Source organism: Pleurodeles waltl, chromosome 3_1, assembly GCF_031143425.1.
Source record: "Pleurodeles waltl isolate 20211129_DDA chromosome 3_1, aPleWal1.hap1.20221129, whole genome shotgun sequence".
In the NCBI taxonomy this organism is placed as follows: domain Eukaryota; kingdom Metazoa; phylum Chordata; class Amphibia; order Caudata; family Salamandridae; genus Pleurodeles; species Pleurodeles waltl.
In genome coordinates, this window is record NC_090440.1 from 1500740119 (window position 1) to 1500756598 (window position 16480).

A 16480-nucleotide genomic window follows, 5' to 3' on the forward strand; every position below is an offset into this window, starting at 1 on the left:
AATGCTGACGCTAATCCTGTACAGTACATAGGGGCCCATTGAAAGCAATTGTGTGCCCCCTTTTAACAGCTGCTCTGTGCAAGCATTAAAGGTAGCCACAAAAAATTACACAGTGGAATCTCTTACATTCAACTGCCTCATTTTTGCAGTCCCCCTAATTGGGAAACACTACCCTTGCATTTATTATTCCTGGTGCAGGCATAATATGGTGCAAGGGGTTACAAAGTGGCCCAATGCACGCATTGCACCACTTTGTAAATATTTTGCAGCAATTTTGGCCTTGTTGGGCCACATTAGCATAAAAAAGGATGGAGCTAATATGGCACAACTAATATGGCACAAGGAGGCGCTAGGCCCTCTTAAATCTGGGCTTAATTATCCTGGATTAAAAACTGCACCAAGATGAACATATCGTTCCACCTGCTGGTTTGTGAAACCAAATCATAAATCTAGCATGCAAAGGGCATCTGAGAAGGAATTTAACCAAGTCCAGAGTGAGAGAGTACTAAGATAGCCAGGAGTGGATAGACAGGTTGAGTGTGTTGGTATGGATTTCCTACAATGTGCTGGATGTGACAAAACCAAAACTATCAGAGTAGCTCCCATGTCTATTGAGTTTACTGCTGAAACCTGTAACAAACTGGGATTAGACCTTGTAGGTCATTTTGAATTATTGCCTCCATCGGAAAGATTTGTTTGAATTTTGAAGGATTATACCTCAAAGTGGGTCACAGCAAGTTGCATAAATTCAGTGATTCCTAAGCATGTGATAGACCTTCTGCATGATATATTTGAGTGTGAGGGTGTACCAAAGACAATAATGACAGATGATGGGGTACAATTTGTCTTGGAGGAAATGAAAGAAATTTTAAACAATATTGCAATGGTACACCAACGCATTGCTTCATACTCACCTCAGGTCAATGGCTTGGTAGAAAGCATGAACCGTAAACTAAAAGTGTTGTGTCAAGCAGTTGTGAAGAGCAGGGCATCTTTGAAGGTGGTGCTCTGAAAAAACCTCTGGACACAATGCAACACTCCCAATTCCATCACTAAAATCTCTGCTTTTTGGTGTTTAAAAGTGTTATGAAAAGTATGCATACTGAAATTCTCAAACACTATCAACAACAGTACAAAAGAATGTTTAATGACAGATATAGAGTCAATGATCATGAATGGAAAGTAGGTGATGTGGTTTTTGTGAAGGAACCAGTTTGGACACCTAAAGGCAAGTCGAAGTTCAGAGGCCCAAAACATATAATCCAAGTCAAGAAGAATGTGGTGGTTATGATTAGTGGAGAGGTATGGAGTGTGTCACATTTAGTAGGAAGTGTGAGTACTTATCAGTATACAAGGGCATCTAGTCATAAGGAGATCCCCATTGCGTATGAGGATGCAGTACCAGACAAAAGGTTGAGTGGTGGAGATCCATTAGGAAACTGCACTTGAACAACTATGGTCATGAGGGTAATTGGGGAAGTAAATGTTGTTTATGATTTTTTCCATCCTTTGGTTTTTCTTATATGATGTCCAGTCTGTCAATTATATTTGCTGAGTAAGACAATTCATGTTTTATGATATGCCACAGTTACTTTGTGTTTCCTGCTAAAGTTAAGTTACTATGGGGCATGTTTACAAGAAATTACGCATAACTTTGCTAGGGCAGTTGTGCATCAAAAGTTTTAAGTGTGGCTACCATAATTTCTTACCACCATGCTTGCGCAATATTTACAAAATGGTGCAGCATGGTGGTAAGAAAAGGCTAGAGCAAAAAAATGACGCTAACTTTTGCAACATGTCACAAAGCAAATGACGTTAGAGCAGCAAAAGTAGTGCTAGCATCATTAGCGGCACGTTCTGTGATGCTAATCAAGTTAGCATCACTTTTTGCCTTAAAAGTTAAAAGTATAAAAAAAACAGTGAAAATGCCAAAAAAGAAGCTAAGAGGTAAAAGAAATGGAGAAGTCAGAATAGGAGAGACCCAAATCAGCCCAGCACAAACCAGGAGGTCCAGGTAGACTCTAAGGAGAAGGAGAAAAGGAAGGGTAGTTTCAGTGAGGAGGAGAATCAGATCCTGATCACAGAGGTGACAGAGCACAAACACCAGCTCTTCGTCACCTCCAAATTGCCAATAAGTAGGAAGGAGGCCACATGAGAGTCCATGGTTGATAAAGTCAACAGTGTGGCAGAGGTGAAGAGGACTGTGACCAATTGTAAGAAGTGCAGGCATGATTGCAGGTGCAGAATAAAAGAGAAACTGGCCTGCAGCCAAAAGGCAGCACTGCAGACCGGAGGTGGAAGTCCTGCTCCCCAGGAGGAGCTGGATGAGCTGGAGGAGATGATGGTGGCGGTCATCCTGGAGGAGTTGGTCAACAAAGTCCAGGGACAGGACATTGTGGCATATGAAGAGCAATAACATACACAGGGTAACTTGCAGCGGGGGACAACGTTTTAAATAGCTAATGGCACAAGGGTGGTACATTTGAGGCACTCTATGCATGCAGAAGTGTTGCATGGGGCACAGTAATTGTGAAACACCAAACACATGTAACATGTAACATGCACTGGCCACTTCACAACCCTCACAGCATTCCCTTCAATCTATCAACTGAACCATTTGGCCATATTTAACTGTCATTGCCCAACATGTAAAAGGCCTGTTGCGCAGGCTGGGCCAGAAAAGGCAGGGATACATCTTCCTGTAACACTGGGCAAGTACATTAAAGTTACATGCACACAACATTTCTGTCATTACCGTCTGTGCTGCTACTCAGTTTGCTGCCATGTGCTTACCAGGCACATCTGCACCATGCATGTGATTTGGGGATGACTGCTGTTGTGATTAATGGACACCGTGTTGCACAATATCAGGCACAAGTGGTGTTTCCATCTCACCATGTGTGATGCACATTGCAGCACACAGAGGAACATATTACTGGAACAAGAAAGATTACACTCACCCTCATGTCATTACTACGCAAACCGTAAGGTGGTGTATGAAAGTGCAGTGTTCCCAGATGTGAAAATCTGAGAAGTCTCCAAAGGTGGGTGAGTGGCATGTGTGTTTTCTGGAGACATCCCGAGCAACACACATGGAATTATACCTACATGCAGTGTGAGGTATGAAAGGGACACATAACACCTGGTCATCAAAAACCACAAAAGGTGGCTTCTTTGGCCTGGTATATATGGACTGGCCACTGCCGCACTGGAGTGTAGCACAAAAATGATGCTCCGGTATGTAAGTGTGCAGTCAGTGTCTGGGAAATGAGTCCCATTGTTAACCTGCTGTGCTATGCTGCATCATCTTGAATGTGCTGGGATGTGCAGCTGTCACTAACTTGCAATGCATTACTGTACTACACTTGGTTATGCAGCACTAACTGCAACACTGACACACATAGAGCATTGTGTAGAAGTGCCTGTGTTGCAGGTATGATTGCACATGTGCTGGACACACCCTGCAACATCAACAATCAGTAATGCTGTCTGCCACTTCCAGTGCTTGTTGCCAATTGCAACACACACATTGAAAGATGGAAAAAGGACCAACAACAATGTTGGTCATATGTCGCACCACTGCAATGCCACCTATGAGGCAGTGAAGCAACCTGGTGCATTCACACACTGACATGTTTCACAATGTGTCCGCTCCTTATGCCAAATCATGTGTGTTGTAACAGTGATGCAAGGGGGGAACTGTCCACATACATTCTCCTTGTCACCTCATAAAATTTGTGCTGTATCCTGAGCCACACATAGTAAGATGCAAGTTACCAGCTTACCACCCGTAGTGCATTTATGTGAAAATTAAATGTGTGTCTAAAGGAGCAGACATCAGGCAGTTATATAACATGGATGACTTGCAGTTCCCCATGCAGGCAAATGTAGGGATGTTTAGGACAGACATTTGCCATGTATATGTTTGTCATGCCATGCATGTGGTTGGTTTGTGTTTTTCATGTCTGATTTTTTCTGCCTGCTACAATGGTATGTTTTGTATATTAGTGCAAAAATGTACATGATGCATTCATGGGTAATACTGTACTTTCATTACAGTATTTTTTGTTATGTCAATGACTGACATATTACCCTCTGTAGGTAACTCACTAATGTCTGTAAGTGTTAGGAGGTGTTTTAGAATAACACAATTCTCTATGATGAGTCTTAGCATTAGTCCATGCTCACAAGGTTGGGCTACACAGAGCGGTGAACACCGAGGAGACACCTATGGTTGCATTTCGTGACAATGTTTTCTCAATGACCACATTGTTTTTGACAGTATTCCCTTCTAGCGCACAGTCAGACAGCGATGGCAGGCTACACATCAGTGCAACATCAAGTGCAGGTTTCCAAATGTACGTCTACTCTCAAATGCCCTATTATCTACTACGGACTTACAGGTTGTTGATGTCTGCCTTGCCCTATTATCTACTAGGGTCTTACAGGGGATTTTTGTCAGCCTTGCCGTATTATCTACTAGGGACTTACAGGGAATTTCTGGCAGCCTTGCCCTATTATCTACTAGGGGCTTATAGGGGATTTCTGTCAGCCTTTCCTTATTATCTACTAGGGACTAACAGGGGATTTCTGTCAGGCTTGGACCCTTATCAACTGGGGATTACATGAATTTGTGATTTAGAATGGTACATAAGCCTTTATTGCATGTGCAATCCATACGTAGATAGTGGGGACATGGACACATCTGTAGAACCAATGTACATAGATTGTCAGTTTACACATGCATCACTAATACTTGTTTGTGCTGGGCAAACATACAGGTGGACTTGCTGACAGTGTTACTTCGATGTTGAGCAGCCTATACAATGTGTGTGCTTATGTGTGTGGTGTTACATATCTACAATGTTATATTGTGGATTGATAGTTAGAGATTGTGTAGAGATTTCCATCTGTAGAAGCCAGATAGTGTGCTGTAGGTCTCATTTGCCACATTGCTGGCACTGTTTGGACAATTGGAACTTGCTCATAGTCTTCAGCATCCTCAATATGCAGTCCTTCCTACGTGTCAGTGTGATAATTGTCCATGTGATGATTGCCAATAAACCTTGAGTTTGCTACAGGGCAAGCAATATTTATCTTAGCATATCCATTGTCTGCAGGATGAGTGACTGACATCCACACATCTCCAGACTCCAACCGCAGCACTTGTGTAGTCTGAGTGTCACTCCAGCTGTCCTTAAATGTGTGTGTGAATAACATGGGCACTCACACACATCTGCTCCCCACATCCTTTGCCAGAAGCACAATGAGTGTGGGTGGATGGTATGTGCACTCCTGACAGCTATGGTACACATATGCATATGAAAATATGTCTGTGACGTGATAGACACATGGATTTAGCCAAGGGAAAGAGAGATGCCATGACATTGTTTGACATACATAGGAGATGAGAACTTATATGAGTGGGACAGGCCTAGGCATACTGGTGAAGTGTCCTCTGTATGTCACACATTATTTGACATGCATGTGGCTGTCACTGAGGGATAAGTTATGAATTTTCACCTGTGACTAAGACATTGAGACATTGGGGGTTATTACAACTTTGGAGGATGTGTTAATCCGTCCCAAAAGTGACGGTAAAGTGACGGCTATACCACCAGCCGTATTACGAGTCCATTATATCCTATGGATGATGGGGCATCACTTATACACCTGCCCTGAGCAGACATTAGGTATGATGGAAAAAGTTGCACAGTGACATCTTATTTAATTCACTGTGGCATTTTCTGGCATCCCTGTTTGAGAACACCCCCCTTGCATACAACATGCCTGATGCAGCCATGAGATAGCACAAGCATTTGCAAAATGTCACAATGCAGGCATATCACCAATCATAGGAATGACACTAAGGAAGTGCTATGACAGCATAGGGGCATCTAAATATGGTCCAGAGTGACGTGTGTGAAGGTACAGCATTTAGAGGATGGCATTAAGACACAAAAGTAGCTTTAAACCACCTTGTAAATGTGAAGTGAGCATTGCTCCACCAGAGCATCAGTAACACTTATACTTTAGTATGCATGGGTCATGTACATAAGGCCGTAGGTGAGTGTGATGTGCTTTGGATGTGTGGAATGATGCATGCTACATATATGTTGATGACCAGTCATCCATGAGCCACTATCTATGTGTGTAGAGTGTGGTGTGTGCATAGTTTGGCCCAAATCTCTCATTTGTTGTATGTGTTATGTTGCATTTGCTAGCGTACCTACGAGTAGGCCATTTCTATAATGCCCATACTGGAAACGTTCATTGAAGAGTGAGTGCGTGAATATGAAGGCATCTTGAACACTGCCAGGATATTTAGCAAGGATATTTGTGAAGAGCCCCTGATGGTCCACAATTGCCTGCACATTGATTGAATGTATGTGCTTCCTGTTGTTGTGCTACAGGTGTTCAGTTGCAGCTGGAAGTATGAGGTGCACATGCTGTTGGAAAGTGGATTATTGGTAAGGGCAGGTAAGTACCTACTCTTAGCAGTAGGCCACAAACCCCCAATAGGTCCAGCCAAGGTCTCAATAAATGAATCCCGTCTCAACCCTTGGAAGCTTGGCAACAAGTAGTGAGGCTTAACCTAGAAGACAGGTGTGTAAAGCATTTAAAATCAACAAAACAGTAAATAAGTAAAACAAAAAAAAACACATGTAACACCGATTTATAAAAATAGATTATATTTGAATCTTTAAAATGACACTAAAATGACAAAAATCCACGGTAGGACCGCTGACACCGCCAGGTTGCCGCAAGCACTGATGCCCTCTGGATTACGAGTCCCCATATTGCCAGCCTTTCCATTGGGGTTCCACCGCCATGGAAAGGCTGGGAAAATCGGGGTGTTGGGGACTCCCTGGGGGCCCCTGCACTGCCCATGCAGTTGGCACAGGCAGTGCAGGGGCCCCCATGCGCAGCCCCATTGCGCATTCCATTGCCCGAATTCTGGGCAGTGGCATGCGTGATGGGTGCTGGTGCACCTGCCACAACTCCAAATAGGGACGGCGGTGTTTGGGCCTGCACAGGCAGTCTCTTGCCGGTTTGAGTTTGGTGGGCAGCAAACTCATAATGAGGGCCTAAATGTTTTCTAGCGCTTATAAATTAAAAAGCGCCACTATGTTCATCTGGTCGCACTTGACTGGGGCATAGTCAAAGGTTGAGGCTGACCGCAACGGAGCCCTGCTCGGCTAAACTGAGCGGGAGGCCTCAGTTAAAGTTTTACCTTCACACTTAGTCGTTTTCTTGAAGATTTTTCCTCAATCGGGATAAAGTCAAAAGTTGAGGCTGACCTCGCTTGAGCCTTCTTCGTATACGCTGCGTGGGAGGCCTTGGTCAAGTTATCTACGTGCAGACTTAGAAACTTTTTCAGGATAGAATCCTTCATCCTGAAGCAAGTCGAAAGTTGAAGCTGACCTCGTTGGAGCCCTCCTGGAATATACTGCATGGGAAGCGTGGGTCAAACTCTAACCTTAGAAACTTTTCTGGAGCTTCTCTTCCCTGAAGTCGGACGACCTTCCTCAGCAAGCTGATTTTGATGCAACATTGTCAGATTGCTATTCCACAAGCCCCTGGTTAAATCCTGGAAGTCTTGGGCTCCAAAGCTTTTCACTGGGATGAACATGTAAGTCAGGCCAGCTCGCGGTTGATGTTCACCGCCTTGACTCAGATGTCGAGTCCGGTCCATGTTAGAAATGGGGTCTTTGGTTGACAGTCAGGTTACCCCCTGTTCAAGCAAGGACCCTCACTCTAGTCAGGGTAAAAGAGAATCACCCTCAGCTAACCCCTGTTTACCCCCTTGGTAACTTGGCAGAGCAGTAGGCTTAACTTCAGAGTGCTAGGTGTAAAGTATTTGTACCAACACACACAGTAACTTAATGAAAACACTACAAAATGACACAACACCAGTTTAGAACAATAGGAAATATTTATCTAAACAAAACAAGACCAAAACGACAAACATCCGACATACCCAAGTCAAGATATGAATTTTTAGAGATTAAACTCAAAAAAAGCGTTTAGAAACAAAAATGCTTCGATGAGATGTTAACACGCCGTCGTGACGGAGTCGTTCCCAACAAGCCGACACCAGCGGCGCCGGACACGGAGTCGTGTAGACCCCCAAGTACAGTACCTTTGGTGAAGAGTGAAAACAAGCCGATGCACGAAGTCGGGGATCGCGGCGTCTGTTCGAAACATTGAATCCACGCGCTTCGAGCGGTGTCAGTCACGACGGGGTGCAGCGACTTCCACGGAGCCACGGACTTCAGCAGGGCTGCAGCGGCGTCGGGACTGCGAAGAGCGTCGTGTTCCATCGTAGGTCACGGCGTCAGGTGCAGGCGACGTTACCGGATTCAGCAGCGGCGTCGGTCCGGAGTCGTCCGAAGTCGATTTCCTTGGATTTCCACCAGCTTTCCTTTCAAGGGCCCAGGGACTGGATAGGGCACCACTTGTCAGAGCAGGAGTCTCTCCAGAGACTCCAGGTGCTGGCAGAGAGAAGTCTTTGCTGTCCCTGAGACTTCAAACAACATGAGGCAAGTTCTAAATCAAGCCCTTGGAGACTTCTTCACAAGATGGAAGGCACACAAAGTCCAGTCTTTGCCCTCTTACTCTGGCACAAGCAGCACTGCAGGAAAGCTCCACAAAGCACAGTCCCAGGCAGGGCAGCACTTCTTCCTCAGCTATCAGCTCTTCTCCAGGCAGAGGGTCCTCTTGGTTCCAGAAGTGTTTCTCAAGTCTGTAGATTTGGGTGCCCTTCTTATACCCATTTTAGTCTTTGAAGTCACCTTTCTTCAAAGGGGACTCACACCTACTTGTGAAATCCTGCCTTGCCCAGGCAAGGCCTCAGACACACACCAGGGGGTTGGAGTCTGCATTGACAGAGGAAGGCACAGTCCTTTCAGATGAGAGTGACCACTCCACCCCTCCCTCCTGGCAGAGATGGCTAATCAGGAAATGCAGGTTACACCCCAGCTCCCTTTGTGTCACTGTCTAGTGTGAGGTGAAAAACAACCCAACTGTCAAACTGACCCAGACAGGGAATCCACAAACACGGCAGAGTCACAGAGGGGTTTAAGCAAGAAAATGCTCACTTTCTAAAAGTGGCATTTTCAAACGCACAATCTTAAAATAAACTTTACTAAAAGATGTATTTTTAAATTGTGAGTTCAGGGACCCCAAACTCCAGATGTCCATCTACTCTCTAGGGGAATCTACACTTTAATCATATTTAAAGGTAGCCCCCATGTTATCCTATGAGAGAGACAGGCCTTGCAACAGTGAAAAACGAAGTTGTCAGTATTTCACTGTCAGGACATAGAAACCACATTACTATGGTGGTCATTCCAACCCTGGCGGTCCATGACCGCCGGGTTGGAGGACCGCGGGAGCACCGCCGACAGGCCGGCGGTGCTCCAATGGGCATTCCGACCACGGCGGTAAAGCCGCGGTCGGACCGGCAACACTGGCGGACTCCCGCCAGTGTACCGCCGCCCATTGGAATCCTCCAAGGGGATTCCGACCCCCCCTACCGCCATCCAGTTCCGGCGGTTCTTCCACCGGGAACCGGATGGCGGTAGGGGGGGTCGCGGGGCCCCTGGGGGCCCCTGCAGTGCCCATGCCACTGGGGGCGCAGACAGTGAAATACGCGACGGGTGCAACTGCACCCGTCGCACAGCTTCCACTCCGCCGGCTCGATTCCGAGCCGGCTTCATCGTGGAAGCCTCTTTCCCGCTGGGCTGGCGGGCGGCCTGAAGGCGGCCGCCCGCCAGCCCAGCGGGAAAGTCAGAATTACCGCTGCGGTCTTTCGACCGCGGAACGGTAACCTGACGGCGGGACTTTGGCGGGCGGCCTCCGCCGCCCGCCAAGGTCCGAATGAGGGCCTATATGTCCTACCTTATCCATACACTGCACCCTGCCCTTGGGGCTACCTAGGGCCTACCTTAGGGGTGCCTTACATGTAAGAAAAGGGAAGGTTTAGGCCTGGCAAGTGGGTACACTTGCCAAGTCGAATTTACAGTGTAAAAATACACAAACAGACACTGCAGTGGCAGGTCTGAGACATGATTACAGAGCTACTTATGTGGGTGGCACAACCAGTGCTGCAGGCCCACTATTAGCATTTGATTTACAGGCCCTGGCACCTCTAGTGCAGTTTACTAGGGACTTACTAGTAAATCAAATATGCCAATCACGGATAAACCAATCACATACACATTTTACAGAGAGAGCATATGCACTTTACACTGGTTAGCAGTGGTAAAGTGCTCAGAGTTCAAAAGCCAACAGCAACAGGTCAGAAAAAATAGGAGGCAGGAGGCAAAAAGATTGAGGATGACCCTGCATAAGCAAAAAAAAACAGTCCACTGATGGAGCTTTTTTCAAAAGTTACTCCAAACTTCTGGCTCTTCTTCCAGAAGTATTTTTAAGGTCCTCCATGAGTCAACAAGTCATCCCAAAGTCTCAGAAGCTCTGATTTGCTCCTTGGGGTTTAGGACTCCAACTCTCAGAATGCACCTGGTCCAAATCCTCAAATGACCACTGGCCACTGGTCAGCAGTGCAATGTTTGCTTGATGCCCAAAGTGTGCAGTTGGTGCAGTCCTTCTGAATGCAGTGTCCAGGTGCAGGCCATGGGTCCAGCAGGGCAGTCCTTCTTCTTGTCTTTTTCTATTAGGGATCTGAATTGTGGAGCAGCTCTGCCATATTTATCCTTACTCCTGCAGGCCACCACCCTCTTGATTGACCACTTCCTGGGACGTGTTGCAGAAATCAATCCCATGGAGCAACATTCCTCCACAATACAAGATGGCAGAAATTCAATCTTAGAGTTTAGGTCTGGCTGAGCCCAGCCACTGGTGTGGATAAGTTGCTCTTAACATACTCCTTTCCAGCCCTCTCTTAATTTAATCAGGGCGCAATCTGTTGTCTGGGGCTGTAGGAAATTGAGGAGTTCCTGTTGCTGTCCAAAATGTCCTTCCTTCCTTGGAAGTCTAGTTTGGCTGCTCATCCCCCATCCTGTTCTTCCATGTACTGAGGAAGATCTCCTCCAACCAGATGCTTATTCACATTTCATCAAGGCAGCCTGGCTGAGGCTGCTAGAGGCTGAGCAATCAGAGAAGGGCACTATAAGGCTGAAGTTGGTGACTTTTAGAACGAGTTCCAAAACACGTTCTCTGCTCAAGTTATATTAAACTCAACAGTGGCAAGTTGTTGGATTAATCATAACTTTTAATTGGTACCAAACTTCCTATATGTCGCTCCCTCCTATGGAAAATAAGACTCTATTTTTGTAAAGTAATGACTTTCAACATTAGCCTATGGAGCCCCTTGACCACAAGGAAATTAATTTGGCTATTTTTCCCTCACAGGGGCTTATAAAACATCTTTTATAAAGTCTCTCCTTATAGTTACAATGCGCCCAACTCTGGGGGCATTTAGGTCATACCCTAGTGGTGGTGTATACATAAGAATAAGGTATTTTAGGACTAGGAAGTACTTTTAATTCCAAAGTGGAATTTGGTGTTAACTTTACCTCAAAAACAGCTAGCAAAGCAGGCCTGCATTTAAAATGACGCTGGGCACCACAGCAGTGCACCTATGTGTGCACTATCTATGAAGGGGCCCCTAATCCCACATGCCCAACCATATACTATGGACTTATAGGTAGGTTGATACAGTCAATTATAATTAGCCTAATCTCCAAGATCCATTTTCCACAGAGCACTGGCCCTGGGACTGGTAAACAGTACCAAGGGCACAGTCAGAGTCAGTGACCACCAGTATCAGTCAAAACGTTTGGAGGTGACCAGGGCAAAAAGGAAGACTTTCCTACACATGTGTGCAATCCATGTCACACAACATGTATGGAATGCCAGCAATGGCCTTGAAACTTTCTTTTATCCCCTCCTGCAGTTGCAGTTGCTGGGTGTTGGGGAAGAGGATGTGGAGGGGAGTTAGATGGATGATGGCATCCAGTATGAAAATTGACCCTGGACATGTCTAGCGCTACTTTTGAAATATGGCGCTGAGTTAGCTCCATATGTGCTTTCAATACTACTCTGGATTCTGTTCCTTTTCCTCATCCTAATTATATAGCCAGATGAATTAAACAGATATTTTCTAACATGAATATTATGGGTTTCCATATTGTGAACATGATTCGACACTTGAGTGGAACTGTTCATTTTTTTCTGGGACTTTTGCTCCATTCTATTTCCATTTTAATTCTAGTAATGGCAGTTACAATTTATTGTGTGATTTGATGGGATGTTTAGTGTCAGTCATTTAATATGTGTACATTAATTTGTCTTTCAGTAGCACTGAATGAACTCAAATATAGGCCCTCATCATGAACATGGCAGGTTGTCCCGCCATGCCGGCATTGGCAGCTGAAACCGCCTGCTGGCATGGCGGGACAACCCACCGCATAATGGAGTGGGTGAGGGCTACCATCGGCAGTTCTCACTCACCGCCAGGCTTCCGCCGTGAGGAAGTCTGGAGGTGAGTGGAAACACTATCCAAAAGGGTAGCTGCGCTACCCTGCGGATAATATTCCCATTTCCACCAGGCCTTTTCCTGGTGCATTCACCCACCAGGGAAAGGCTGGCAAAGGGGGTGCCCCTGCACTGCCCATGCGCTTTGCATGGGCAGTGCAGGGGCCCCAGTGCAGTGCCCCGTCGCGCAGGTCACTGCCCCATTTTCGGGCAGTGATCTGTGCGACGGGTGAAGCTGCACCTGCCGCACAGAGGCATTGACAGCGGCTCCATGTGGAGCCGCTGTCAATGTCCCGGCCGGGCCTTTCTGTGAGCCGGTGGTTGGAAACAATGTTTCTGCCCGCCAGCCCACAGAAATGTTCATAATTTGACCAGCGGTATTCCGGGGTTGCTGGCAGTCAGTGTTCTGACCGCCAGCATGAACACGGCGGTTGTTACTGCTGTGTTCATAATGACCACCATAGTTTGTATTTGTTAGGATTCTCTGGTTGGCATTGCCTCAGGTTTCTGGAGCAACTACCATTTATATAAATAGACTGGTGACCCTGCCAGTGGTGATTTCTATTTTTCTGTGTTTCTGTGATTGGTTCCAAAACTTTACTGTTGGTGCCCACTGCCTCCAATCAAATACACAAATAAAGATGATATGCCCAGTGAACAAAACCACATTGTTTGACCAGCTGTTGGTCCCTTTAGAGCCTCAGTCTTGGAAGCACATTAAAGTTACTTGCCATGTTTCATAGAGGTGTGGACAAACCTTGAGTTCAGCCTACCATCCAGCCCACCTTAGAGAGCAACTCCTACTTCATAAGGCCTTTGGCCAGACTCAGCCCCCAGCTATGTTGGTAGACAACACCCAGCTCACTTTGGTCTTTGACCACTCAACTTCTCCTTTGACTAGGCCTGTTTTCTTCATAAATTGTTCAAATCAATGTTTCTCAATTGGAATGACAAATCCAGAGCAAGTTTCATTTCTGAATACCATGAAATGATGGCAAGCTTCAACAGCCCATATGTTATTGAAACTTGTTTTGATTTCATAATACCAGGGAATAAAGCTGGGCTTGGATCAGTGCTACTGTCTACATAATCACTGACCTTTGAAAACTGAAATGGAGGCTTAGGATGTGGTAACCAAGGCCCAAATTTAAGAAAAGTGGTGCTGCTTCGAATGCAGAGATGCATTTCTTGTGCCCCTTAGCGCCCCCCTACTGCCACAATGTGTGCGCCATATTTATTATATGGTGCACCATGGTGCAGGGTAGGGTTAATAGGGTCAAAAAAATGTATGCTATTGATGTACCATGCAGGATTAGCGCCAGAATTTTGGCACTAATCCTGCAGAGTACAGAGGGGCCAATTGAAAACAATGATATGCCCCCTTTTAGCGCCTGCTCTGTGCAGGCAATAAAAAGAGCTACTAAAAATGGCCCAGAAGAATCCGCTGTGCCATTTTTGCGGTACCCCCTAACCGGGGATTGCCCCCCTTGCATACATTATGCCTAAAGCAGGCATAATGTGGCACAAGTGGTTACAAAGTGGTGCAATGAATGCATTGCACCACTTTGTAAATATGCAGAGCAATTTGGCCTCGTTGGGACAAATTAGCTTCATAAAAATGATGCTTATGTGGTGCAAATCTGGGTCTTAGTTTTTTCCATTACCTTTCGTCACACATTTTATACGTTGGGGAACAGTGGCTCCACAAAATAAAACCACTGTTCCTAAAAACTCTTTTTTTAAAAAATATTACTTAAAGTGGAGACAGTTCCATGATCCATTTCTGAATCTTAAAAGCAGTGTGTGCCCACCCCTCTCCCTATACAGAATTTTACTTTTTTTGTGCAACTCAGGATCCTTACCTCACATTTTAAAAAGGCCACCACAAGAGAATATTTTTCTCTGCTACAGCCAATCAGATCACTCAGAACCACGGTTACAAAAATGGAACTGCAGTTTTCAATGAAATAACAAGTGAATAGGTGCCCTTGTTCAATGGGATTACTTTTTTTAAATGTCCAGGCTTACAGAAGGTGCATAAACATCAAATGACCAAGATATTCAAAAGTGTTCACCTTTCAGGCTCACTCAGCAACTTCTTTCAAAATGCCTATATCACAAACAATGAAAAACAAATTTACACTAAACCAACAAAGTACACTTTCTCAATAAACTCCTACTTTAATATTACGTTTTGGGTAAATTCATTCATTTATTTTGGCTTAGGAATGAGCAAAACTTTCTCTGAAAGCTAAAATGGGTAAACACAATGGCCCTCATTCGGACCTTGCCCGCCAAAGTCCCGCCGTCAGGTTACCGTTCCGCGGTCGAAAGACCGCGGCGGTAATTCTGACTTTCCCGCTGGGCTGGAGGGCGGCCGCCTTCAGGCCGCCCGCCAGCCCAGCGGGAAAGAGGCTTCCACGATGAAGCCGGCTCGGAATCGAGCCGGCGGAGTGGAAGCTGTGTGACGGGTGCAGTTGCACCCGTCGCGTATTTCACTGTCTGCGCAGCAGACAGTGAAATACATTTAGGGGCCCTCTTACGGGGGCCCCTGCAGTGCCCATGCCAGTGGCATGGGCACTGCAGGGGCCCCCAGGGGCCCCGCGACCCCCCCCTACCGCCATCCGGTTCACGGCGGGAGAACCGCCGGGAACTGGATGGCGGTAGGGGGGGTCGGAATCCCCTCGGCGGCGCAGCTAGCTGCGCCGCCTTGGAGGATTCCAATGGGCGGCGGTACACTGGCGGGAGCCCGCCAGTGTTGCCGGTCCGACCGCGGCTTTACCGCCGCGGACGGAATGCCCATTGGAGCACCGCCGGCCTGTCGGCGGTGCTCCCGCGGTCCTCCAACCCGGCGGTCATGGACCGCCAGGGTTCGAATGACCACCAATGTTTTCTTCCACCACCATATCTTTTTTCCATGCACTGTTCTTCACATAAATTGGCATGCTGGACCACAGATGGCTACACCAAATGATTCCCAGATGCCGTGCACAACCATCCACCATTGGTTCAAAAGTCATAGAAAAATGACAGATTTCCTTTTCAATCATAAGTGATTGTTTTGCCCTGCATTGATCTGCATGCTGTCCTTAGCTGACTGTGCTAAGTGATTGCCAAATTTAATGCAGGTGCTTCCACTGTGTCAAAAGCGTTAGCCACACCTAAAGAATGCCCTGTAATTGGAAGGTGTGGCTGGCTCATGACTACGCAATGCAGAGGGGACTGCCACTTGAAGTTATGTAGATGTGATGTTGAAAACAGTTAATCAATTCTTGCCCATTTAAACTTAGGGCCTCATTATGAGTCTGGTGTTCCTCGCAGTAGTGGTCGGACCGCCGCAGTCCAGTGGGTGCGACTGCCACATTATGACCCTGGTGGTCAGACTGCCAGTGGACCGCTATCCCAACCAGGAATATAGCTTTAGATGGGTTGATGGTGGCCTGAATCCTGCTGAGTTCATCACTGCTGTGCTGAGCACTAGTCCCCTTTCCGCCAACCTTTCCATGCGGTTTGACTGCAAAGGAAAGGCTGGTGGAAAGGCTGTGCAGGAGGCCACAGTGGGGCCTCAGCACTGTCCATGTCCATTGTATGAACAGTGTAGAGGCACCCCTGCCCAGCACCCTCAGAATGTGCACTATCTACAGTGCGTTTTTCAAGGGTGCTTGTGTGGTACGGTCCTTAGGGAGCTGAGACCAATACCATAGCACTGTTCTGGCCGGGCTAACCCCATGCCCAGCACCCTCAGAATGTGCACTGTCTACAGAGCATATTTTCAGGGTATGGTGTGCTATGGTCCTTGAGGGAGCTGAAACAAATAACGTAGCACTGTTCCCGTCGGACTGACTGGCAGGAAATTCATAATACGATGTTCCCGCCGCTCATCCCGGTGGAACATCATAATACAATGGGGTGAGGCAGCTGGGTTGACGGCTGCCTCATCCCTGCAAGTTTGGCAGTTGGATGGTAACAAGCCCCTTAG